At 39.7% G+C, this 27,018-nt stretch overlaps 1 pseudogene; it reads right to left on the minus strand.

The window, feature by feature from the left end:
* Nucleotides 1-2,769: 2,769 nt before the first annotated feature.
* Nucleotides 2,770-14,634, minus strand: LOC119250346 (tigger transposable element-derived protein 1-like; annotated as a pseudogene).
* Between the last annotated feature and the right edge of the window lie 12,384 nt (nucleotides 14,635-27,018).

The raw sequence follows: 27,018 nt of genomic DNA on the forward strand, positions 1-27,018 counted from the left end.
AGCTTGGCAGACAAATTTGAGAGCTGGAGCTTGAATGAGGAAGGGGTTATTCCCTGCCCAGTCTCTGGGAGAGTGCAAGGGACCTATGATAAGAGGAATTGTAGAAGGGACTAGAGCAATCTAGCCCCATGGATTTTCAAAACTGAACCCCATTTTCTTCCTGAACAGGATTCTATCTTGGGAGAAACTACTTGGGATAGGAATTTAAACATATATATTAGACTAGAGAGAAGCGAAGGAAAGGAAGATGGTCTAAAAAAGTTGAGTACAATTTTTGAACTTGACAGGAAAACCAGGTGTGTTAGGGGAGGTCCCACATTCCTGCCTGCACCTACATGCAGCTGCCTTGGATTCAGGTCCCAGTGTGCAACTTGGAATGAGGCGGGGAACTCAGCAGCCAGGTGTAGCTATATAGCATGGAAGGCGGATGGACTTAGAAAAAAAAAGAAGATTCCTCTTGTTCCTGCTGCCTAACTTGCACCTGGTACTGCTAAGAAGGAGACACATGGAGGACAGACATGTAGAGACCCTTGCAAAAGACACATGGGTGAGTGACAGGTGGCGAGGCTGACAGTGGCAGCCATTACCTTGATCTGGTGTCTGCTCTTGTCCCAGGTTTCTGGGACCTGCTTCAGAATCCCTTTCCTATGGTTCCCTGCTAGAAGGTGCCTTAGGCTTATGGCAAGTTTACAGGTCTCAGTGGCCCCTCTTTAGGGCAACCCTATTTGGCTGGGCATTTTCCCAGGAGGTGATAGGCAATTTTGAGTATTTTACTGGGAAACTATTATCCTTTCTTCTCTTCCCTCTATGCACAGCCATTCCATTAAAGTTCTTTCATTCTAAGAGTGTTCTTCTCTTGTCTTTATATAGCAGAGGGCAGAACTCTTTCAAGCATGCTGATTTGTGGGCTCCTGGGTGCCACTTGGCAACACACTAACAGGTGGATGAACCACAAGTGTCGGTGTTTTAATCCCATTCCTGTTGAGCTGGTCACTCCACAGAATATTCTCCTCCAATCTCCTGCTGATGCAGCAACAACATATGTCTTTCTCTATCTCACAAGATAAGCACTCCCTTTTCTGTCTTTTCTCTCTAACTAATAAACCCTGGTGTTTTTGTTGATGTTTGCTTGCTTACATTCCAAGGGCAAAGAGCCTCACTAAAAAGATAGCATCAGAATTGCTGACCATCATGATGGCAAAGGCAAGCTGGGGTCAACCAGAACACAAGGATGCTAGCCCTTTCCACTCCCCAAATCTGTTCTTTTGTAGCCCTAGAGAAACCCACCTGCAGTCTGCCAGAGAGCAGGATGGTGGTCTTTCAGACACTAGTCTGCTGCCCTCCTCGTTATTGATAAACTACTTTCTCCTCTAACTCTCTTTCCTTTTATTGGCTAAGGGAACAGAGATTGGCCAGAATTCTGGTATCAAACTTGGCAAGGCAAGCCAGGAGGCTGGCACCAGCCCGCTTTTCCCCAACCATGCTCACTTCCAGTGGACAGAGCAGATGGCCATGTTCGTGCCCATACCTTACGAGTCTGTGCTGTCAGAGTGGGGCTGGGGCAACTCGCCCTGCCTCCTCCTGCTGAGGAAGGGAGCCACTTTCTGAGGAGGATGGGGGGAGCCTAGCAGCTGCCAGTTTTGTTTCCTCTAGGTCCTCCCATCTCCTCCCCAGGAGAGGCACAGCTCCTCTCTCCTCATGATATCTCTTGAGGAGACAGAGAGAAACTGAACTGGTAAACTTCAGTCCCCTCACATTTGGGTTAATTCCCCCAGTGTGCACAGGAGACCCTTGACTTCACACATATGGAGGGAGTCCAGGAATATCCCTCAAATTTGGGGGACAGTTGAGGTTCAGTTGAGTTGGAATTGGAAAAGACATCTCCCTTTTGGTATTTGGAGTTTCCAGTGTGATTTAGGAAGCCAGAGATTTGGTTAAAAAAGAAATTATGGGAGGTGCTTTCTTTGGTCCACCTGAAAGGCCCTTAGAAAAAATATTAACCTAGTGGTTGATCTACAGTTACAAACCTATGTCTAAGCAGCAGCTCCTATCCCCATCTTCCCATAGGAGCCCCAGGTACAACTGACAGTGGGAACAGACTTATTGATTTTCTAACACAGGAGCCAGACTAGATCTTCCTTTCCCAAACTGGCTTCCTCATCAGTGAGTCCCTCTTATCTGTCCTTTCCAGAAATCTTAACCTGAAATCTAGTTAAAGTTTGGGTGCTCTGGCTCTAGGCGCCCTAGGATAACCTCCAATTTTCTGGGACACTGCCTGGATACCTGGAAGGTTTGGGTTGAATCAGTAACAGCAGCGGGTTTGGGCTTGGGTCAGGGTTTCTACTGACTTTCTGTTCTCTATACTTAACTCCACTCTGTGCAAATAGCTTCAAGAAATCAACCTGTGTGGTAGGTATACTGGTTATGTGAGGAATTGAAGTGAGTATTTGCAATCAGGTCTTGGATAATTTATAAATTGGTATTTCCTGGCTTTTTGCATGTTTAGTGGGACAAATAATTCAGTATCACCCAGACATGAATAAAAGAGGATGGGATTGCTCCACTTTAAGAAGTCTTTTTACCCTCCTCTAAACTTGCTGGCCTCTTCTGATCACATTCTTTAACTAAGCTTTCTGGGATTGGGCTTGTTTGTTTTGTCAGTGTGTTTGAAACCACCACTTATTTTTCACTTTTTACTTCCAATTTGTGGGCAATGACACATTTTTTTTCTTTTCATTCTCGAATCTTCTTGAAACTCATGCTACTGCCTCAGTGAGAACCAGCTTGCATGCTCCTTTCCCCAACCTCCACCTTAGCTAAAGCATTAAGAATGGTATTTGGAGGAGTGTGGGTGAGTGAGCAAGGCTGGAGCTGCTTGGTCCCCAAAATGGCTGCAGAACGAGGAGCTGTAGTGCATCTGGACAGGCTGACATGTGAGATAAAGGGTTTTTATCACTTCAGGCTCCTACATTTCCCCCCTACAAAAATCTAATGAAGACCAAATGATAAGAAATCTCTTTTTTTCTTTAAATTTAAAATAGGTAGGTAAGAGAATGATAGGTAGAAGAATGAATGATTTTTACCTAAAAATTGTATTCACTGGCATTGTAATTTTTTTTTACTTTAACAGGACTTTTGTCTTCAATAATGGTTGCTTACCCCAAAATTGTGGTTAAAAGGAACTATGAAGAGGAAATACGGCTTTTTGCAAGCCCAATTCCAAACCTCAGATTTCTGATTAGGGAATAAGACAGGCAAAATGCAAAATAAGAAGATCTTAACCTTATTTCCACACTTGTCCTCCTCCTCTTCTATGAATAAGGTATTCTTTTGTCTTCGAAACAGGGATAGTCTCAGTGAGGTCAAGCAGAAACAAGAACTTTAGGAAGTAATCTGCATTTTCTACGCTTATCTTTAAAATGGTTCTTGTGTTGGGCCCTAGAGCTCTTGGTAATGGTTAAAATGAAATACTTATTATGGCATGCAAGGATTTTAGCTTCTATCTCATATTGGAAACCTGCTTGATATGAAAGCATATTGGGGGAGAGCTTAGCTAAACAAGTATATAAAACTTAATTTGAAAACCTAGAGGAATTATTTGAGGAATTATGTTTTTTGTCTTGAGAATGGGCATGGCTCTGGCAAACTGTCCACCATTCCAAAATGTCTTCTAGAAATTTGAGGAAAAATGTGGCCTCTGGAAACTGATAGAAAGCCCCACCTTCTTTAGAACCTAAGGGACAGTCTTAGAAATCTAAATTTAAGGAGTGCTTTCTTTTCTGAGGGAGTTAGTAAAAAAGAACTATTCTTAAATATAATGAAAATTATATAATGAAAATTTGAAAATGAAAATTAAGACATCTCTGTTTCTATGTTTGCATTTGTGTCTTTTGCCTCTGCAGGGTTAATATAATGGAATTAATTCCTATATAATTTGGTTTATAGATCTAACCATTTTGCATAAGTTTGCTTCTAACAAACTATAGCATCTGACAAACCATTCAGGGTGATCCAAATGCTTCTGAAAACTTAGATATGTCTTCATCTTGAGGCATGGAAAGAACCCTATGCTGTCTTTCCCATCACCCACTCTGCCCCCGCAATTGCCACTATTACATTTGGAATGATCCGATGCTCCTTAGTGTTGCTGCAAGACCACAAAATCCTTCCACTTTGAAACAATGGCCCGTTCAGCAGGGAGTAGTCAAAGTCTCCCTTAGAAATGGAAGGTCAAAACTGACAGTAGGGAAAATGATGCAGGGATAAAGTAAATGTCTTCTTCTGTCTCACAAGATAAGCACTCCCTTTTTCTTTCTTTTCCCTCTAGGCTTAACAAATCTTTTTGTGTATTTTACATCCAAGGGCAAAGAGCCTCACTATGAAGATAGCATCAGAATTGCTGACCATCACATGATAGCAAAGGCAAGCTGGGGTCAACCCAAAGGTAGACATGCTAACCCTTGCCCAGTCTACCCTTTTGCCCCTTTGTAACCCTCGCTAACTACCACTGCAGTCTGCCAAAGATCAGGACGGTGGTTTTTCCAGACCCCAATCTGGTGCCCTCCTCAATTTGTCTACTTTTCTTCTCCTCAAACTCTGTTTCCTGTTATTGACCGAAGGAACAGAAACTGGCCAGCATTCTGGCATCACTGCCTGGTAGGTAAAAGTCTATTACTGACCTGGCAGTTCAGTAGAAAAGGAAGTCTGGGGGTTTGAGCCCCAGCCCCATCTCTGTATGCAGCACTTTCTCTGTAGTACTAGCATTGTTATTTGTGTCCTCTGATTCAATTCCAGAGACCATCAGTCTTACTTTATCCAGGAAATAAACCTCTTATCATCTGTCCAGTGGGCTAGAGAAGGAAAACTAGAAATCAAATTATTTTGCACAGTTTCCCCCAATTTTACTCATTTTAAATGTTCTCCCTTCACCCCTAGCTCCAAAGGTAAATAAATGGTGGTGCCTTTTCCTGACCTTTTAAATGATCCTGTGCTTTAAGGAGTGCACTTCTCAGATCTCTATACCATTGCCTTAGGATTCTTTTATCTTGGCTCCTCAGTAAGTAATGGTAAGTCCTTGTGTTTTCCAGCTTGTAAAATGTGTTACTGTTGGCTTTGTAATTGTCATGAATTGCCTAGATTGTAAATCTCAGTTCCTTTATCTCAATTACATGGTTTAAGATCTGCATGTTTTCCTGAGATTCTCTATCAGTCAATCAAGAGTCTACTCTTGGGCTATCCAATTTGTAAGCAGCATACAGTGGCTTGCCATGAAAGAGTTGCAGGTATGCCAGGAGATACAGATCACTTCAGTACTCAAGGTAGCCAGACAGCACCTAGAATGGTCTCCAGAGACCCAGCCCTTCTTCATGAGTTCTTCAGCCAATAGTCCAGGCATAGCAAGTTTGACGGAGTGCCTGAGGTCCCAGTCAACAACCAAATGTCTAGCACTTCCTGGTCTATTTTAAGGGGTTGATGGAACTGCTAATGTTGTGTCTTAGCTGTTCAAAAGGAATAGTATACAGATCATTTCAGGACTAGGATTGAGAGCAGTCCTCTCATCTGTCCAGTTTGGAATCCAGGTGCATTTTCAGAGCTAGCTGAGGGGCCACAGCCCTTCCAGAATATGTATCATCCACATAGGACAGATTCACTATTATTTTGAAAATATTTATTTGAATAATTTTAAATGGATATAAGATCTATTATATTTATAAGAAAATTTATCATTAGCTTGTTAATGAAAGAACGAATATAAGATTAAAATACTTCAGTAGTTCCAAACTTTTGCATAATTTTAAATCTCATAAGTGGTTTTTCATGTATCTGTATGAATAAAGATATTCCTTGATAGTGACTATCAAGAATTTAAAGATTGTCATTTAAGTCTTGAGAAATTGTGACAGCCCTTTTAAGCATGAAACCTATACTTTAAATATACTTAAAGTATATTTAAAGAAAAAACTCATTTCTCATTAAGTTTTCAATGGGCGTTATTTGCAAATTTCACATACATTCAATATCTAAATATCCCCCAAACTTTGTACTTTATTTCCTTCCATATAAAAACTATAGTGAATTCACCAAGCTCTACGTGTCTGTGTCTTATACTTAATCCCTGGAAGTAGGTTCTGAGACTAGGAATTCCAGGCAAAGATTTATTTTGGAATGCCTGCAGGAGATGCACCTGTGAGGAAATGTGAACAGAGGTAGGATGGGACTGAGGAAAAAGCTGACCATCATTGTTAAAATTAAGGTCTCAGCTGATCCCACTTGCAGTCCCAGAGCTGTGATGCCCTCTTAGTGTGTCACAAAATGGTACAGGGTCTGGGCTGGGTATTCCCACAGGCGCATTCCTTCCGCCTGCGGAAAGGTGAGTGTAAAGGCAGGACATGGACACAGTGCAGGTTTTCTGATCCCATGCAGACCGGGTAAAGGAGGAGTCAGAGTCCTCAGTAGTTTTGCAGGTTTTTTATTTGGGGTTCACCAGGCATATGGCAGGCAGGGGTGCTGGCTGGGGGGCTGGGAGGCTGGCAGGCCTCCCAGCCCCCAGCAAGTCCTCACTCTATCTGGGCTTTCTAGCGTTCGTTCTGCTGCTTCTCGGCTTCGGCTTCGGCTGCGGCGGCTGCTGCTGCTGGTGCTGGTGCTGCTGGCGTCCCCCCGTGACGCCGCCCTTAAAAGCACAGTCTTAGCTCAGCTGAATCCCATCTACCTATGCCCACACCCTATTCCAGGTGCCCACCATCAGGCATGCATTCAGGACAAGGATCCATCATCTATCCTGATGGCGGAAGGGCAGAAAAGCCTGATATTTTCTTTACCCTACAGTGAGGTACCCTGTTCTTGGGCCAGCAAGCACAGGGCAGGTTCGCTATGGATTTCGGCAGATGGATAAAGGGAGTTCCAGAGTCCTCAGTGGATTTACAGGCTTTTATGCTCCTCCAGCGAACCAGGTACACAGGCACACCAGGCTGGGAGGCTGGCATGCGAGGAGGCAGGCTCCCTCCAGGCAGGGGGTGCTTGGAGGCAGGCAGGCAAGCGACCCCCACACCCCCACAAATCTTTAAGCTCTTTCTCTGAGCTATCTTGTGTTCTCCCTCTCACATTGCCTCTGGTTTTACCTCTTCACTGCCACTACTTTTAGCCCGGCCTCTAGGGGCGGGTGTGCACACTTAGTCATGCACACACGCCATGCTCCAGGCACGCGTGCCCACGCGCCCAAGCGCAGGTGATAGCCACAGAGGCCAGTGGGAAAAGCCTGATTAATTCATTTACCCCATACCTGTGATGAATCAGAAGTTCACTTCCCCAAAGCCTGAAGATGGGCCTCCCAGGTCGCACAGCGGGTTGAGCCCAGCCTTATGAAGCCATAGGCAGCCTCTGCAGCGCCGGTTCCATCCCAGCCAGGGAGATTCCCACCGGGCTCGGCAGACCTCTCCTGTCTCTCCCGCTGCTCCCCTCCACAGTGTCTTCCGACCCTCTGCCTGTTCTGTTACCCGCTCTGTCTCCGATGAATCCTCTCACCCTGCCGTGCCTCTGGCCTGTACCCCAGCTCTTGTACAAATACATTTTAAAAATATATATATAAAAAAGCCTGTGTAGGGTAAGGAAAAATGTCAGGCTTTTCTGCCCTCCCGCCATCAGGATAGATGATGGATCCTTGTCCTGAGTGCATGCCTGATGGCGGGCACCTGGAGTAGGGTGTGGGCATAGGTAGATGGGATTCACCTGGGCTGAGACTGGGCTTTTAAGGGCAGCGTCATGAGGACGCCAGTAGAAGCCGAGAAACAGAGAAGGCCGGAGAGCCCAGATAGAGTGAAGACTTGCTGGGGGCTGGGAGGCCTGCCAGCCTCCCTGCCCCCCAGCACTCCTGCCTGCTGTGTACCAGGTAAATCCCAATAAAAGCCTGCAAAAAGCCACTGAGGACTCTAACTCCTCCTTTACCCAGTCTGGATTGTAGAAAACCTGCACTGTGGCCTGTCCTGCCACTACACCTGGAGGTGGGTTACTCAGCCCTGGGCAGAGAACTATAAAATTTGCCTACTGAGTGCTCAGAAAACAGTGCTGTAGCGGCAGGAAAGGCACAGAGCAGGATCTCTATGACCCCAGCAGACGGGTGAAGAAGGAGCCCTGTGGCTTTTCAGAAGGAGCCCTGTGGCTTTTCAGGCTTTTATTGCCGATTTACCGGGGGAGGGGGGGAGGGAGCGCACAGGAGCCCCCCTTCTGTCACCCCCCCACCCCGTGACTCTTCACTCTGGCATGCTCTCAGTGCTCTCTTTGTCTCTTCTGCTACTCTTTCTCTCTGTTCTCCTGGTGGTTCTTTTTCGCACGCCACCCTTATAAGCACTTTCTCAGCCCTGGTGTACCCACCTAGGCCTGCCCACACGCTGCTCCCCACAGCAGCCATCAGGCATGCATTCAGGAACGCAGGGATCCTTCATCAATCCTAAAGGCGGGAGGGTTCAGAAAAGCCTGACAATCATTTACCCTGCAACTGCTTAATTATCATAGAAATATGTCTTATTTAACTCCTTAGGCAGCTACAAATCAGTATTTATTTTTGTTAATTTACTTAGGAATACTCTACACCTCAATTTTTATCAGTAATGTGGAGGATCGAGCTACGTATTTTTCATAGCACTTATTGATATGGAAAAAAAGGAAGCAAAAAGACCAAAATGGAGTCCTTTGTGTCAGATCCCCAACCAAGACTCAATACCTAACCTAATTGCAGTTTCAGCCTCTCCCAAAAGTGGAATTCTAAACCAATCTGGATTTTCCTAATCAGCACTAGTGATGTAATCTGTGTGATAAGACACACCTGCCTTCCCCTGAGGGAAAGCGGTTTTGCCTGAAATAATCTTTCTTTTATTTAGATAATAATCTTGTCCCACCCATTCAGACATGGAAACCTTCCTTTTGAGCAAGCCCCTGGCAGAGCCTTTCCACTTGCTGAGGGATGTTACTCTGTCCAATTTGTGTATTGTTCAATCAAGCCAACTGCAGCTCTAAATTTAGTCCAATTAATTTTGTATTTTAAACACTACCTAATTTTATAAATTCATTTATATGTTGTCACACCTTATACTATAGAAATTTGAGGGGATATTGATAGCTTAATTTAGTCCTACATCACCAGCTTCTAGAACACTGACATACAGAAGGCGCTCAATAAATGGTCACTAAATGAGTGATAAAATGCACAGCCTCAATTTTTATTCTTTTTTTCTATACTTTCTGCCTCAGTATTTTATCTCACCATGAATGTATTTGAGTGCAAACATAATAACTCCCAAAGATATCAAAAAAGGTAACAGATTCTTGAAAGGTCTCTGTAGGGTAAGGTAAAAAGCATCAGGCTTTTCTGCCCTCCCGCCATTAGGATAGATGACGGAACTCTGTGGTCCCGAATGCATGCCTGATGGCGGGCACCTAGAATAGGGTGTGGGCATAGGTAAATGGCATTCACCTGGGCTGAGACTGGGCTTTTAGGGGCGGCGTCGCGGGGACACCAGCAGAAGCAGAGAGAACAAAGAAGCAGGAGCAGCAGCAGAGATCACCGGAGAGCCTAGAGTGAAGACTTGCTGGGGGCTGGGAGGCCTGCCAGCCTCCTGTTTCCCCCCCCCACCCCCGCACCCCTGCCTGCCTGCCGTGTACCCGTGTACCTGGTAAATCCCAATAAAAACCTGAAAAGCCACTGAGGGCTCCAGGACTCCTCCTTTACCTGGTCTGCTGGATCATAGAAAACCTGCTCAGTGTCCTTCCTGTCCCCTGCAGTCTGTTAAACTTAACTGTTGAAGAACTCCCTCTTATATTTTAAAGTGTCATTGCTAATTTTGATCTCTAGATGCCTTAACGTTCTAGGGTTTATTTTTTGTATTCAAACAGAATAGAATTGTTAGTTCTAGATAAAATATTCCCTGTGTCCACACATTTTTCAACTGTGTAATTTCTACCTAATTTTGAGTATATTTGAAACTGAGAATCATAGACTCAGTTATATTTTTCTATCTCATCTCTTCTAGGATATTGCCTTTCTATGGTAATTCTCTATCTCTTTAGAGTTATAAATTTCTTTTCTGGGTGTGGATAACATCTGATAATGCTATAGTACATTTTATATCTTTTAGTGGACTTCTTGCTATTAATCAGTTCAGAAATTATTTCATCTACTACTATGGCACCAAAGATAAATGCTCACCACAGTGGGATTTTTTTCCTTTTTTTTAATGAGACCATCAGAGCTGGCTCCTTTCTTTGTTCTAAAATATGCTTTAGTTTTTTTTCCATTTTTCTCTCCTCTGGTTGCTTATTTTCTTGGGATCTTTCTATGTCTTCTACAGTTCATAACATGTTCTGAGCCAGTTCAAATTTTATGGTACTTGTGAAACTTTGGGGGATGACTTTCTACACACACAGCTCTTAGATATTCCCAATGCAGAAAATCTCCTCCTCTTGGCTGAAGATATTTCCATTGTCAATTGAGTGACTTTTTTTCCCCTAAATTTTAAATTCTGAATGTTGTTGATTGTATATCCAAAATTATTAATTACCTATAATTTTTCATTGATTCCCTACCACAGAGTTGATGTTCTTTCATTTATATACTTCTTTGTTACTGTTATTTTAGGGGACGTTGTACCAAATAAATATATCCAATCATGTTTTTGAGTTGAAGATGTTTGCTTCAATCTAAGTTCAGCAAGTCAGGCACCATTTATAAGTGATTCAATGCTTTACAGAAGACAGTGTTTTAATGTAGATCTCTTTATAAAAATACTAAGTTCTCAGAAAGGAGCAGGTAGATTGGTTTCTCTGTCCTTATTTTGTTTAAGTCATCTCCTTTCTTTTTTTTTTTTTTTTTTTTATATAGAGGCATGTTTTTTTTTTTTCTTTCTTTCTTTCTTTCTTTGTTTTTGTTTATACATGCACTGGGTACAGTCAGAAGCGCGGGAGGGTGAGAGAATTCACCAGAGCCAGAGCGGGGAGCAGAGCAGGCAGAAGGACCGAAGTACACTGCTGAGGGGAGCAGCGGGCGGCAGGAGAGGTCTGCGCGCCATGTGGGACCCTCCTCCGGTGACCGGGGAGCAGCCGGGGATCGAACCGGCGCCGCAGAGGCCGCGGGCAGCTTCGCAACCCAGCGCTCAACCGCTGCGCCACCAGGGAGGCCCAAGTCATCTCCTTTCTTGTCTGAACTTTTCTGATATTTTTATATCCCAAGGCATTCATTTACTTTTTTAATATTTAGACAGTTTTCACTTTCTTAAAAATAGTTCATTAATGGCAATAAGTATCATATTAACATGTATTATCAATATATTTCAATTTGTAAATCATGCTGTTAAACATTGTTTTGAGACACTGTCGATTCCTGCCCTATCTCCACACCTGGGACATCTGACTACAACTCCCAGAACCTGACTTCCTGAATGGAGGGGCTGCTGGGAAGTAGGTGTGAGCCGAGTAGCCATGCTGAACTTTCATACAAAATACAGGTAGGCCTCACTGTTTTCCCTTCTGGCTTGAGCACTTTGACAAACAGGATGACAGGGTATTCATCAGAGTCAAGGGCAGTCTTCATCGTGATCTGTGGTGGCTTATCCAGTTTGCATAATTCACTTTAAACTTTGGATTTTTCCTTCTCTCTCAGCACTCTGAGCCCTACCCAACCTATTCCTCTTCCAGGAGGTGACTTGTTCTCATTCTCCTGCCAGCTCAGATCTGGCTCCTACCTATTTGTCTAGGCATTTGCCTAGGAAGGGATGAATGATTGTAGAGTTTGATAAGAAGTCTGCATTTAGAAACCCTTTTCTCCTTTGATCCTCTTCTATCTATTAAAAATCTTTGCGTTTATGCATATGGGTGGCATGACCTCTATAATGGGCAACATGGATTTTTTTTCTCTTAATAGTTTGAGGTTTTAGGTCATCCCTCAGTTTCGCCCAGTATTTTTTTTTTAATTTTTTTTTCTTTTTAAGATTTATTTATTTATGCATGCAAGAGCTGGGGCACAGGCCAGAGATGTGGGGAATGAGAGGATTCACCACAGACAAAGTGGGAAACAGAGCAGGAAGATTGACCAAAATACACTGCTGAGGGGAGCAGTGGGTAAGACAGGAGAGGTCTGCTGTGCCATGTGGGTCTCTCCCCAGCCGGCTGGGGATCGAACTAGTGCTGCAGAGGCTGCGGACTACCCCACAGTGTAGTGCCCAGCCCCCTGCGCCACCAGGGAGGCCCAGTTTTGCCCAGTATTAATGCCATTATTTCCTTTAATCTTTTTTATACTCCTTACAAGATATTACTATATATAATCTATTTTATGAATGAGAAAACTAAAATCAGATTGGTCCAACAGTTTGTCTATCATCAAGCCACTAGTACATAGGGAAACCAGGTCTAAAATCTTAATTTATCTGTGATATTTCACTGTTTCATTTGTTTGAACTTCCTTAAAATACTGACTTTGTTCCTCTATTAAAGCCCCCAAATTCAAGACCCATGAACTATGGGTAATTCCTATAACTCTGTCTAAATCTATGGATAAGAACATGCAATGCAGTAATTGCTGGAAATATGCAATTTTATTGTGATGTGTGTGAGTGTGATTGGGAGTAGAAAGTGATTTGGAAGGAAATCTTCTGGGGACAGAATGCTTTCTGAGAAATGCTCCTATACAACTTTTTTCCACATGCCAGCAAATTTCCCAATGTGAAGAAATTTCTTGCTCTTGAAGCAAGACTACTCCACGGGGCAAATGCAAATTAAGTTATAAGTTTACCATCTCATCCTATCTGTATAAGATATTAAGTTTTTACTGTCACCACGCCTGCTTTAAAAAATTCCTGCAGTCATGGACCATTTTCCAAGTTGCAAGTATTTAGAGCAACTTGCCCAATGTCATTTTGAACTTTGCTTGTTATTAAAGTACAAACAAAATCCTATAAACTCTGCTTGCAATATTTGATATTTCTGGTAAGATAATAACTTCTTTGAATTTTGAGATAAACATCAAAAGTAAGCCAGAACAAAAAAAAAAAAAATCAAAGTAAATGAAACAGCAAAGAAAAGGCATTTAAAATTTTGGTTGGAAGTGAGCACTTTATTAGGTTTATCTGATTAAATAAGAAGTGTAAATCAAGTTAAGGTACTCCTCAGGCATTAAAATTTGTTTTAAAGTTGTAAGGGTTGGGGCCTCCCTGGTGGCACAAGGGGAGCACAGTGGAGCTATCCACAGAGGCCGGCCAGGGAGCTACCCACGTGGCACAGCAGACCTCTCCTGTCTTGCCCACTGTGCCCCTCAGCAGTGTATTTCAGGAGGCCCATCTGTTCTGTTTCCCATTCTTGTCTCTGGTGAATCCTCTCACCCTCTGCACCTCTGGCCTGTACCCCAGTTCTTGTATGCATAAATAAATAAATCTTTAGGAAAAAATAAAAAACAAACTTGAAGAGTTAACAGTGTAATGATGGCTTAAAAATTGAGGGGCAGATAACTGGCTAGCACCAAAACTAATACATGCACACCAGAGATATTGCAGGTTAAGTTCAGACCACTGAGAAAAAGTATCTCAGTGAAGTAAGTCACAAATTTTTGCTTCCTAATGCTATAATAGTTATGTTTACTCAGTACTATATAGTCTATTTAGAGTGTTCAATAGCATTATGTCTAAAAAAGTAACAATATACAAACTTACTCATAAAAAAAAATACCACATCTGAGCCTTCAGGGAATTGTTTTATTTTGTTGGAGGATCTTCCATAAATGTTGATGGCTGCTGACTAATCAGGTTGGTGGGTCAGAATGGCTGTGGCAATTTCTTTAAGATGACAATGAAGTTGGTCATATCAATTAATTTTTCCTTTCACAAAAGATTACCCTGTAACATGAGATGCTATTTGACAGTATTTTACCCACAGTGGAACTTTCAAAATTGGAAACAATATCCTTAAACTCTGCTGCTACTATACCAAACAAATGTCTGTAATAAACAAAATTCTTCTCATCATTTCATACCATTTTCACTAGGAGTATGTTCCATTCCAGGAAAACATTTTCTTTGTTCATCCTTAAGAAGCAACTCCTCCTCCACTAACATCTTATCAGGTTGCAGCAATTCAGTCACTACTTCAGACTCCACTTCTAATTCTAGTTCTTTTTCTATTTCTGACACATCTTCAGTTTCTTCCTCTGGTGAAATCTTGAACCCCTCAATGTCATCTGTGAGGGTTGGAATCAATTTCTTCCAAGCTCCTGCTAATGTTGATATTCTGACCTATTCTCATGAATCACAAATGTTATTAATGGTATAAAGAATGATTAATCCTTTCCAGAAGATTATCAATTTACTTTGCCCAGATCCATCAGAGAAATCTTTATCTGTGAAACTTACTGCTTACAAAATGTGTTTCTTAAATAATAAGACTTGAAAGCAAATTTGCTCCTTCATTCATGGGCTGCAGAATGAATGTTGTGCTAGCAGGCATGAAAACAACATCAATCTTCATGTATATCTCAATCAGAGCTCTTGTGTGCTTAGGTACATTGTCAGTGAGTAGTAATATTTGGAGCAAAATCTAATTTTCTGAGCAGCACGTCTCATGAATAGACTTAAAACATTGACTAAATATACATGCTGTCATCTAGGTTTTGTTTTTCCATTTATAGGGGACAGCCAAATTAAAAAAAAAAAATTCATACCACCATCCTTTATGTCCTATTGTTCCTTTCCCTCCATCATCCATTTTAACATCAGAGCCCTCAGGATGCTTATGATGTCCACAATTGTTGAAAGTGTTTTAGGTTATCAAATTATCTGCTATGTAAATATCCCATATTTCTTTTTAGCATTATAATTTACTTTGCTACATGTGATTCTGTCAAATTCCCACCATTTTGCTGAAAATGACTGCAATTCATCTTTTTATAGCTATATAATACTCCCTGGTGTGCATATCCTACATCTTGATCTAATCACTATTCGATGGACATTTAGGCTACTTCCATGTGCTACCTATTTTTAATAATGCTGCTATGACCATTTTGGAAAATAAAGGTTTTTGTGTTGATGGCTTCATATTCTTTGATGTATTACCAAGAGTGTGATTGCTGGGGCATATGGTATTTTCACTTTTCATTTTTTTTTAAGATTTATTTATTTATGCATATAAGAGCTGGGGTACAGCCAGAGTCATTGGGGGTGAGAGGATTCACCAGAGACAGAGTGGGGAACAGAACAGGCAAATTGACCAAAGTACACTACTAAGGGGAGCAGAGGGCGAGTCAAAAGAGGTCTGCTGCGCTGTGTGGATTGCTCCCTGGCAGCCGGGGAGCAAACTCATGGTGCAGAGGCTGTGGACAGCTTCATAGGTTGCATCTTAACTAACCCCTTGTGCCACCAGGGAGGCCCCACTTTTAATTTTTTAAGATAAATCCAGATTGCTTTCCATAATGATTGCGCCAGTTTATATCCCCATCAACCGTGTAATAGGCTTCCTCTTTCTCTGTATACTCTACATTTGTTGTTGGAAGTCCTTTTAGTTTGTGTCACTCTCATGGGTGTGGGATGATAGGTCACTATGATTTTTAACCTGCATCTCTTTTATTAGAATCAACAATAAACACTTTTTCATATGTCTTTTGCCTTCTGGATTTTCTCTTTGATGAATTTTCTGTTCCTATCTGTGGCCCATTTATTAATTGGATATTTATCCAATTGTTGAATTTTGAGTTTTTCTACATTTTGAATATTAATCCCTTTCAGTTACATATTTGTGTAAATATACTATCCTATTCAATAGGATGTCTTTTTAATTGTATTGTATTTTCTTTCTCTGCATAGAAGCTCTCTAAGTTGCATTCATAACTAAGCCAAATTTTTGGTCAAAGAAATCTAGCTTTCTGCCTGTTTTAGCTTTTGAAGTTAAGTTATTGGAAATGATGTATCCAGCAAAGATGCATCCAGCTAGTAAATGTTTGATTGGGTTTATTAGAAGGGGACTATTTTCATTAATTGAAATTACAATAGAGAAATGAGAGTGTAGACAACAGTAAGCTTAATCATTTCTAGCTTTTGATTTAGAGTCAGACATGTGACTGTTCTTTTCTTAGAGATCTTAGACATAATTTGTGGACTTATTAATTGACCTAATAACTATATTTTTATGTCACAAGGAGTAGGGATGCCCATGGGGAGGGAGAGAAGCAAGGGAGGTACTAGTGACTGGAACAGTTAGAACATACACATGTATCCCTCTTACATGGGCACTTGCAGTGCAGCAAAACAATTACAATAATAAAATGAAAGATCCTTGATCATAGGTCACCATAACACATATAATAAAATGAATAAGTTTAAAGTATTGCAATAAATTCCAAAATGTGACACAAACATGAAATGAGCATATGCTGTTTTAAAAAATGGCATTCACAGACTTGATTGACACAGGGTTGCCTCAGACCTTCTTTTTGTAAAAGATGCAGTATCTGCAAACTATAATAAGTGAGGTATGCCTGTATAGAATTTTAAATATCACAAATCCATAAGAAAAAGATGTATTGTGATAAACATTTTGCTGGGAAAATTATTTTGAAAAAAATACCAATTATCAGTTGGCATTATATCTAACATAGATTGAAATTTGATGTAAAATTTAAAGAGAATAACTGAAACTATAAAATACACATAAATAAGAGATAGAAGAGATGGACCTCCCAGATGGCGCAAGGGGTTAAGATGCAACCTATGAAGCTATCCGCAGCCACTGCACACATGTTCAATTCCCAGCCAGGGAGCTACCCATACAGTGCAGCAGACCTCTCCCGTCTTGCCCGCTGCTCCCCTCAGCAGTGTATTTCAGTCAGTCCGCCTGTTCTGTTCCCCACTCTGTCTCTGGTGAATCCTCTCACCCCACGGCATCTCTGGCTTGTACCCCAGTTCTTGTATGCATAAATAAATCTTTAAAAATAAGGAGAATTTTCTAAAAATAAAATCATTATAATGCACATAAAAATAATAATGATGGCTTTGCCTATTACTTCAAAATTTAAATCTTTAGGGCCTCCCCCAGTGGCGCAGCGGTTGAGCGCTGGGTTGTGAAGCTGCCTGCAGCCTCTGCAGCGCTGGTTCCATCCCCGGCTGCTCCCCTGCCACCGGAGGAGGTCCCACATGGCGCGCAGACCTCTCCTGCCGCCCGCTGCTCCCCTCAGCAGTGTACTTCGGTCCTTCTGCCTGCTCTGCTCCCCGCTCTGGTGAATTCTCTCACCCTCCCGCGCTTCTGACTGTACCCAGTGCATGTATAAATAAATAAATAAATAAATCTTTAAAAAAAAAAAATTTTAAATCTTTAATATATCAAGCACAATATTCTCATACAGGAAGAAAGTACATTTCCCATTATATATAAATAATTAATCTCATTCAATAAGCAAAGTGACCAAATTTATGAATAAATATTTTACAGAAATCATATAATTAACAAATAGGCATATGAAAAGCCAACTCAGTCTGAATCAGAGAAAAGCAAATAAAAGAAGAAATAATAATGGGCCTCCCCTGGTGGTCCAGCGGTTGAGCGCTGGGTTGCGAGGCTGCCCACAGCCTTTGCAGTGCCAGTTCAATCCCCGGCCACCAGCGAGGGTCCCACAAAAAAATAAAAAGTAAAAATAATATACCATTGCATTGCAGAGGAGGACATATTATTTTTCTTTTATCCTTAGAGGTTCTTGGTGGAGACACTCCTATAAGAAAGGACAAATTATCAGAAGGAAAAAAAAATTATGTGCTATGGGACCCACAAAGATTTGAGGCTCAAGGGAAGTTTGGTGAAGTGAAGATTCTATGTGTCAAAATGAGCTACAGGATAGGATCTCTGGGGTTTCAAAGGGAGGAGAGCAATTCACAAGACAATAAGAATAAGGTTTGGTAGATAAATGTTCGCCCTGTTATCCAGATAGGACTTTCCAAGAAAAAGTTATTTCTGATAATAGTTCTCTTTCCAGACCAGCCCCATACCCCACCCCGTCCCCATCTAAATTCTTTTAGGTTCTTAGGGTGGGATAAAAGTCGTTCTTGAATCTGCTGGACTTTGGTTGCCATCAGCTCAAAACTATTGATATGGTACAAAGTGGTACATTTAAGGGAGGTTTAGTCTCAACTCCTTCACCATAATAACCTATAAATTGGCAGTCAAAAAGGTATAATACTGATTGTTACCACATCAACCACAGTTTGCTTCAAGAGGTAGCAAGTAAGATAGCAAAAAAAAAAAAAAAAAAAAAGGTAAATGTATTTGCAAAGGAACAGCAGACGTAGGAGAAAGCAAATACTTTGGGTTCATTTAATTCGTGGAGCAACATATCCATTTTTTCTTAGGGTATACAAGGATGATTTCAAGACAACTGAGAGTCCCTCTTAAAACACTGAGGCCTGGCATTCATAACAGCAAATATCAAGCTTTGGAATGTAGTTAGTGTCTTAGTCTGTTCAGGCTATATAGACAGTATAAACAATCAATATGTCTCACAATTCTGGAGGCTGAGAAGTCCAAGATCAAGATGTCATCAGATTACCTGTCTGACGAAGTCCCACTTCCTGGTTCATGGACAGCAGACTTTTCTCTGTGCCCTCTTGTGGTGGAAGGGGAGAAATTTCACTGGGGTTTCTTCTTAAAAGGGCACTAATCCCATTTACCAAATTCCATTCCATTAAGTCATTCCATTGATTTAATTACTCCCCTAAAGACCCCACCTCCAAACACCATCATTCTGGGGATTAAATTTCAAGTATTTATGCTACAAACTTCCATTCTACAACAGCAGTAACTATTTATAGATATTATGTATAATATATGCAAATATATAATATATATAATAGTACATTTATATATAAAAGCAATGACTGCTCCTTTAAATTCATTGATGCCAAGTAAGTATTAATATTTCACAAGTGTATGCAAAGTTTTTTATAGCTTTGATCAAAATTTACTAAATACCTCTATATTTTATTTATAAGGAAAAAACATCACACTTAAACTCATAATGGCTTTTCTTTAAAATTGTACTATGAACAAGATCCCAGCTCAGGAATTTAAGTTTTCTTCCTTAGCTTCTTTTCTCATTTTTGTTGAGTCACAGAAATACAAAATGAATACTATGTATATTTTTTAAAATAGATTATTTTCCAGGTTGTATTTCTACCAGAATCTTTTGTTCCAAGCCATTGAATGCATTTCATAAGAATGAGTCACTTCAAAATGAGATTTCTTGGATTATAAGCATAATGTGCATGTGTTTAGAAAAAAAGGAAGAGAAATATTAAAAAACAAAAAAAAACAGATGAGTAAGTTAGCACAGCCAAAGGGCAACAACATCAGATGTGGTGACAGGCTTTGCATGCTTCATGTATTAAATGCAGTTTCCATAGCAGCCACCAGATCATATGATAGTTCAAAATAATTTGCAATTCCAAAACTCTTAAAGAGAAACATACCCTTCTCTAATATAATTTTAAAAAACAACTAAATGTTCTGAATCTACATTCTTGACTCAGACTCAACAATCAAACTTTGTAGAAGCTGAAATTTCTAAATCTCTATTTCCTTATCCACAGAATGAGGAAAAAAAGGCCATGCCTGCCACACAGGATCAGTGACTAAATATGAACATGTTTTGGAAAATGAAGAATGTTTTACAAATGTGGAACACAGTTAATTTGCAGAATCATAGACTGTAACAAATGAAACAAATGTTAGAGGTCACCTGATCCCAACTCCCTGCTTCACAAATACAGTAAAGAGCACTAAACTTGTTCACAGAATCACATGAAGTGAGTGGCAAGGTCACCGTTAGCATGTGGTTGGTCATTTGTCTATGTCTAGTGCTCTTGACCTTTACCCTCTTTGTCTCTGCGGTCAGCTAGTGCTGTGTGACATCTATCATCTCTTACCTCCCCAGTCCACGCTGGTTGCTCTGATGGAAAACAATCCTGGCTGTCTTCAGAGGACACAGAACTGCACAGCTAATCTGGGTCAATACTAGTTAGTCATACACAAGTTCAAGTTTTCCTTTCTTCACAATCGAAAGTATGATCATTAACCCTGCATTCAGCTGCAAGCCAATCTTTTCTTCTAAGCTCTTTTAGTGTTTATGAATGATTTCTGATATAATGGGGGCTTTTAATGGAAATCTCAGGAGTTTTTAAAATGTCCATGCATTTTGTAATTGGAGAAGGGGAGAGAATGTGTCTTTGAAAGACTGTTATCTGTTTATCCTTAACTGAAATGATGTTACATGAATAGCCATTTTTAACTGTGTATGGTATATTTAGTTTGGAGGAGACTTTATTAACATATCTAATTTAGTACTCAAAATTCTTTTTTAAGGGACATTATCAACATTTTTCTGATGACAAATTGATCTTCAGAGATATTAATTAACCTTTCTATTGTGACACTAATAATAGAGCAAGGATTTGCAAACTTGGGGGGGGGGTTGTTTTTCTTTTCTTTTTTTAATTTAGTTGCTTCTGCCATTAGTCCATGCTGTCTACACAATCAGAAGGTGCTTTTGATCAGTCTTGCCCACCCCTTCATTGTCAAATGCCTGAGAATGGAATTCTCCTGACCCAGAGACCAAATTCTCACACAGCTTCTGAGATTTCCTTACCACTTCCAAATTGGCTTCATTCTCCATTTCTTCTGACTTTGGCTGCTAACCTCAATTGCTGTCTTCATCTGATTTATACAATCATTTGTATTATTTCAGAGGTCACTTTTTGTTAACTTGTTCACTTTTGTTCTCACTGTTAGTAAGTTTCAGAAAGAAATAATTATATTTGTTTTCACAAATGTTTACCTCTGATCTAGCTCTTAGAAGATGGTCAATGATCTATATTCTGAATGAATAAACAAATATAACTTTTACAAGAAAATATGTGATAATTCAAAGTAACCTTCCATATTTAGAAATAGACCTTTTTTTGAAGATTTGTTTATTTATGCATACAAGAGCTGAGGTGTAGGTCAGAGATTGGGTGCAACGAGAGGGTTTACCAGAGGCAGAGTGGGGAACAGAACAGGCAGATCTACTGAAATATACTGCTGAGCAGAGCAGTGGGTGAGACAAGAGAGGTCTGCTGCGTTATGTAGGTTACCACCCTGGCCGGAGATCGAACTCATGCCGCAGTAGCTGTGGATAGCTTCATAGTGCTAAGAATAACCCCTTACACCACTCGGGAGGTCTTAGAAATAAAACTTTAAATTATACTCAGTTTAGCCTGTTTATTACCATCTCTACTTACCATTCTCTTCTTATCCCTGCCCATTTATAATTTGTTTTATGTTTGTTGGGGAAAATAAAGTCTTGGGCTGTAGACATGACAAGATTTTGGCTTTATAGATATATATCTATAACATATAGATATATAGATCTTGTTGACAAGATCTTGGCTGTTATACATATACATATATGGTAGAAATGAAGTGGAATTCCTGACCTCTTGAATTACTTTTTTTTCCTTGCAGTACATTTGAAAATGAGTCTATTTGAGCAGTAATAGTTTTTAATTTAGGAAGAACATTTGAAAACCAATAAATGACTTAAGCCCTTGGCTGTAAGCCAAGGTTTCACAAAAGAATTATTGACATATATATATATTAAATATATATTTTTTAATTTATACAATAGCTAGGGTACAGGTCAGAGGCGCGGAAGGGCAAGAGGACTCACCAGAGACAGAGTGGGGAAAAGAACAGGCAGACAGATGGACCGAAAGCACTGCTGAGAGGAGTAGAAGGGGAGACAAGAGAGTTCTGCCTCGCCATGTGGGAATCTCCTTGGCTGGCCAGGAATCGAACCCCTGCTGCAGAGACTATGGACAGCTTCACAGCTCTGTGCTCAACCCACTGCGCCACCAGGGTGGCCGGACAAATTTTTTTTTTTAAATTTTTAAATTTTATATATTTTTTACATCATTTTTCATTTTTGCACAATGTATGCATTTTCATCTTGGTTATAGTCCCCATACAATTCCCAAATTCCCACCCCCCCTTGTTTTGATCCTATTCCCTTTTCTCCCCTCCACCCGTAAAGTGTGTCTTTGGTTTATAGTTGCTTGTTGATTTTGATTTTTACTTTATTATAATTAGTCTTTTTCCTGGTCCCTTATTTAGGTTTTCTAAATTCCTGCTATGGGTGAGACCATCCAGTACTTTTTTTTTTTTTCTGGCTTAATTCACTGAGCATGATCCCTTCCAGCTCCATCCATGTTGCTGCAAATCCGACAAATATATTTTAAATTGATTGAAATTAATCTGGGTACATCAATGTTTTAAAATCTAATAAAGCATCTAATGAAGTGGAACAGCAGCAGGAACTCTGAAAACATTCTCCTGCCTTCTGCTATGATTGTTGCTAAGTCAGCCTTTAAAAAGCGTCTCCTCTTCTGTAAGATCTTTGGATGGGAAATATTTCAGGCTTTTAGGCTATTAGTTTTGATGTCTAAGGACTGTCGAGAAGATGGTAGATGACAGATAGAAGAATAGATAGATGGATATTGATTTATTCCCACTGTAAAATAAAAACAGCTGCTTACCTTGTTTTATACTTAAAAGGCAAATAATGAGTTGATCACCACTTTGCTACTATTTATGAACTAGTGTTTTACACATAGTAGAAGTTAATAAATAATAATTTGTCCTTATAAATATTGAAAACCTTTGCAAATGATACAATTTTTAGTAGGTAGGCAATACCCTGGATGTAAGGAATGTAATATAAATATTAGCATCTCTAATCTATAATATATCCTAATGACCTTGTCTACCTTGTAAATTCCCTTTTCAAATATGGTTTTATACACAAACTACTACCACTACCCCTCTCATGTCCTATTCCTTCACCAATAATACCAACATTATTTGTCAGGGAGATCGTAAACTAATAAAAATTTTATAAATATTATTATAAAGATCATACACTGTTATAAATATTATTATAAAGATCGTACACTGTTATAAAAGTACTTAAACTTTAGAAATGGAAGGATCTTCTAGAGTTCATCAGCCCAAACCCACCATTTCCTGGATTCCAGCAAATTACAAGATCACCCACCTTGTTAGTGGCAAAGTCCTTGACAATTATTAATTTACTTTTGACTCTATGTTTTAATTATATTTATTAAAATATTAGTTGTTAATATATTCATTCTTATTGCTAATGCTTCCCTTTCTACAAGGAATACATCAAGAATACCATGTTGAACAGAGTTCACAAATAAATCATACCCCTGTCTGTTTATACTGATGCTGTCTTCTTTCCCAAGAGAGCAATCACTGAGAGAAATCACATCAACTCTGTCAATCTGCAAGACAGGAATAGTTATTCAAATAAGATTGGCATGTCCTGGAATATCACTCAAACTTTAATTGTAAGTCCAAGACTGTTTTGGCAAAGAGTTTGGGATTTAAATGTGCAGCCATTCAGAGTACATGGCAAAGAACCAATCATTTAATATTCAAATCCCTTGAACATTAGGTGTTCCTAATTAATGCTTCTGCCTGACCTGAAACTTAAAGTAAAAGATTTCCATGTTGTCCAATCCAGAGAAACTGACAAATATTTCTGACGGAAAAAAAAAAAAAATGCTTCTGCCTGGACTCCATTCTACGTGTTATCAGGCAAACTTCACCCTTCTGATAATCACATGGCCCTTAGCGGGGAGAGGCCCTTCAGTCTTACTCTGAGCTGCATAATTGCTCAGTGTGTGGTGATGATCAATGAATGCATTGAACACATAGAATAGCAGTAAAGGTTATGGGCTCTGGAGTTTAAGTGCCTAAATGCTGCCTCTCTCTTACTAATTTTGCCACCTTGACAAGTTACTTTTTCTTTGATTCTCAGTTTCCTTGTCTTAAAATAGAGCTAATAATACCACAGGAGATTATTGCCAGCATTCATGATGTATTTAAGGCCAAATTCTTTATGAATTACCTGACTCAGTGGGAGTACTCCATAAATGTTAACTGTTATGATTAATTTGTTGAAAAGTTTTTTTCACAGATATGAAATAACAGATTCTCTTCTTTTTCAGAAAAAAATGACATTTACAAGAATACCCTAGTTCTGAGTTCCAGCCTCTGCCCAGCTGTGTAACCTTGGCCAAGTAAGTTAAATTTCCTTTTTCTATTTCCTCATATTTAAAACAAGTATCATAGTACTTTCTACTACTGGCATTTTATGAAGCAGAGATGAGTTGTTACATAAGTTTTAAATAGGAACTGGCCTGTATTTAGCACATTGCAAACATTTGTTATTATTCTCCATTTGTATAAAGAAGGATAGAATTAGAATTACTCCAATCCACAGACTTGCTCGAATATGAACTAAAAAAGATGGTCAGCCATTTTCAATATTCTTTGAATAAAAATGTTTGTATGCTTACTATTCCCAATAACTATTGCTCTGTTTGACAATCAATGGTATGAGATAAGAGTGCTAATTCCCACCCCTCCCCCCCAAAGTCTATTGTCGAATTACTGCTTTGACCTTCCTAGGATTGTGATAGGTCAGTTCAATAACATCCACCACTACCAGTGTCTATTTCCCATCCAGGTTCTCCGTAGATTTGCAAGTTTATGGAAGAGAATTAATTAAGTTACAGAAGAGTAGGTGTCAACATTTTTATTTTTCAAGCAACAGTTCTGCTAGGTGGAATGATCCAGGCATCTTGATTAAGAAATCTTTACAACAAACATTGCAGTGCTCTGGGCCACTAAAAGGAACGGGGAGATGTTGCTGTGATGCTGATTACAATGAGGATGAGAAAAAAAAATAATAACATCACTCAGCAGTCACCCTAGTCACTAGTTTTCATTCTCCCTTAATCTCTTCTGCCAGAAGACCTTGATTTTTGTTTTTTAGACTTTATGTATCAGCTGTGACTTGTGGATGTGGATGTATGTGTTACAAAGAATAAGCAACTATACAAACGTCTTAGAGTGCTTACACCTTAGAGATTACTCAAACCCTTTCTCCTAGGAGTGACGGATAATATGAGACCTCATGTTTACAAGCTGTTGCAGGTCTAGAGAGGGGAGAAAATAACTGAAAGGAAAAAATAATCCTAACAAGCAGGCAGTAGGAATTATAAGTATTTCCTACTTCCATTGCTGGCCAGGCTATATTCTACCAAAGGTATTTCCCTGCTAGCCCCCTAAAATAGAAAACTTTCTTTTCCAATCTGGAAACAAAATACTCTCTTTAATTTACACATACACATCCTCTCTGCAGTTGCCTGTCACATGGTGACCTAAACATATCAGTGCCATCCCTTTACATGACATTTTTTTCTAGAATAGTATAGTAAAAGAAACATTACTTCTATGACCGATCAAGAAAACATCTCTATATATAGTATTCCCACACTCTTCCACAAAGAGAGAATCTGTAACAAAACAGTGGTAAATTAACTGTGTTTGGGAACACTGTGTTGCCTGTGAATAGCCCGGAATTAATGCTAATGGGAATGAGGTCATAAGTTTATTCTCATGAGCATTCTTTGTTCCACAGTTGTCCTAACATTGTCTGGTTTGTCAGTTTGCAAAAAGAACATACCCCTCGTGGGCTTCTTTATGCATCTGTAATGTGTAGAGCGATGCCAGATCTAAACTTTGAGGGTCTCAGCATGACTGGAACTCAGAGTACCTCCATGGGATTCCCAATGACACACACATACCTTCTCAAAGAGTAACTTGTGACCTTAAGAGGTCAGTGCTACGCGGCCCAGAAATGAAAAGCATTCCAAAAGAAACTTTCCAGTAGAAACAATCTCAGCTACCATCTGAAAGGGACCTCTGGGTCAGCTTTCCACTGGAGCTGGAATTTGACCACCTTTGGAAATCAGCAGTCCTTCATGTGATTCAGTTCTTCGTAGCCGGCATAGTGCAAATTTCTCCTCATGCTGTGGCTTGCTCCTGAGTAAAACCTCAATAAAATGTTAATCTCTCTTGTAACAGCTGTAATTCATACTTGATTTTGCTTCTCTATAAACCAGTTCAATATGTCCTATCACAAAGTACCTCCCATTCCCCCTTTTAAGTAAAATGTCATATTAAGGCAGCTTAAGCACAGGTTTCAGCTGATGGACTTTGATAGTTGTCTCCCTCAATTTTGCTAGTAGGAAGTCATGGGTCAGATATTACAATTTGACTTTATGACAATTTCTTTATATAGCTCATTAATTTAGCAGTCAATATATATTTAATGAACTTCTATTGTGTATAAGAATTATGTCTTTAAATTATTTGATGTCACTACCATTAAGAAAATCAGAACATTCATATTATTCAAATATTAATCCCAAGTATCATAATTAATAAAAATAATTTTAAGTCATTTTTTACTAATGATTACTCAGATTTTTACAACTATTCCCCTTGATTTTTTCCACATTCTGAGTTGCTAGCACTCCGGCCTTTTTCTATCCCTTTATTTTACTCTTACATTTATTCCACAATAGCAATTTCAATGATAGAATGATTAAGAAAAGAAACTTGAAACTTAGACTTTTTTTCAAGTATTTTGAAAAAGTTGATAATCTTATGTCTTTTTTAATATTCTTTTAAAAAATATGATTTTAAAATAATGCATGCTTCAGGTAAAACAAAAGAAATTCAGAAAGAGAAATGTGAAAGTCCTCATTTTCACAACTCCTTCCCGGTCTCCAGGAATATCCACGGTTACCTGTTCCATAGGTACCTTCAAGAAAATTTCCATGATATCTACAAGTACATATCCATAGGTTCTGTATGGGGACATCTGGTTTCTCCTAGACACTCTTACATTCCCCAGCTAGGTTTGAAATTTAAACTGCCAAAAACAGAATTTATAGGAGAAAAGCATACAAATGGTATTTGAAATACACAGAGCCTTTATAAGTAAATGAAGACCCAAATAAAAAACCTGAGTAGTTCATGCTAGGTTGATGAAGACAGCAGTCATGGGAGAATGTGATAGTTTAAGCACATGAG

This window comes from Talpa occidentalis, unplaced genomic scaffold (assembly GCF_014898055.3).
Source record: "Talpa occidentalis isolate TD23 unplaced genomic scaffold, MPIMG_talOcc4v2.1, whole genome shotgun sequence".
NCBI classification, from domain to species: Eukaryota; Metazoa; Chordata; class Mammalia; order Eulipotyphla; family Talpidae; genus Talpa; species Talpa occidentalis.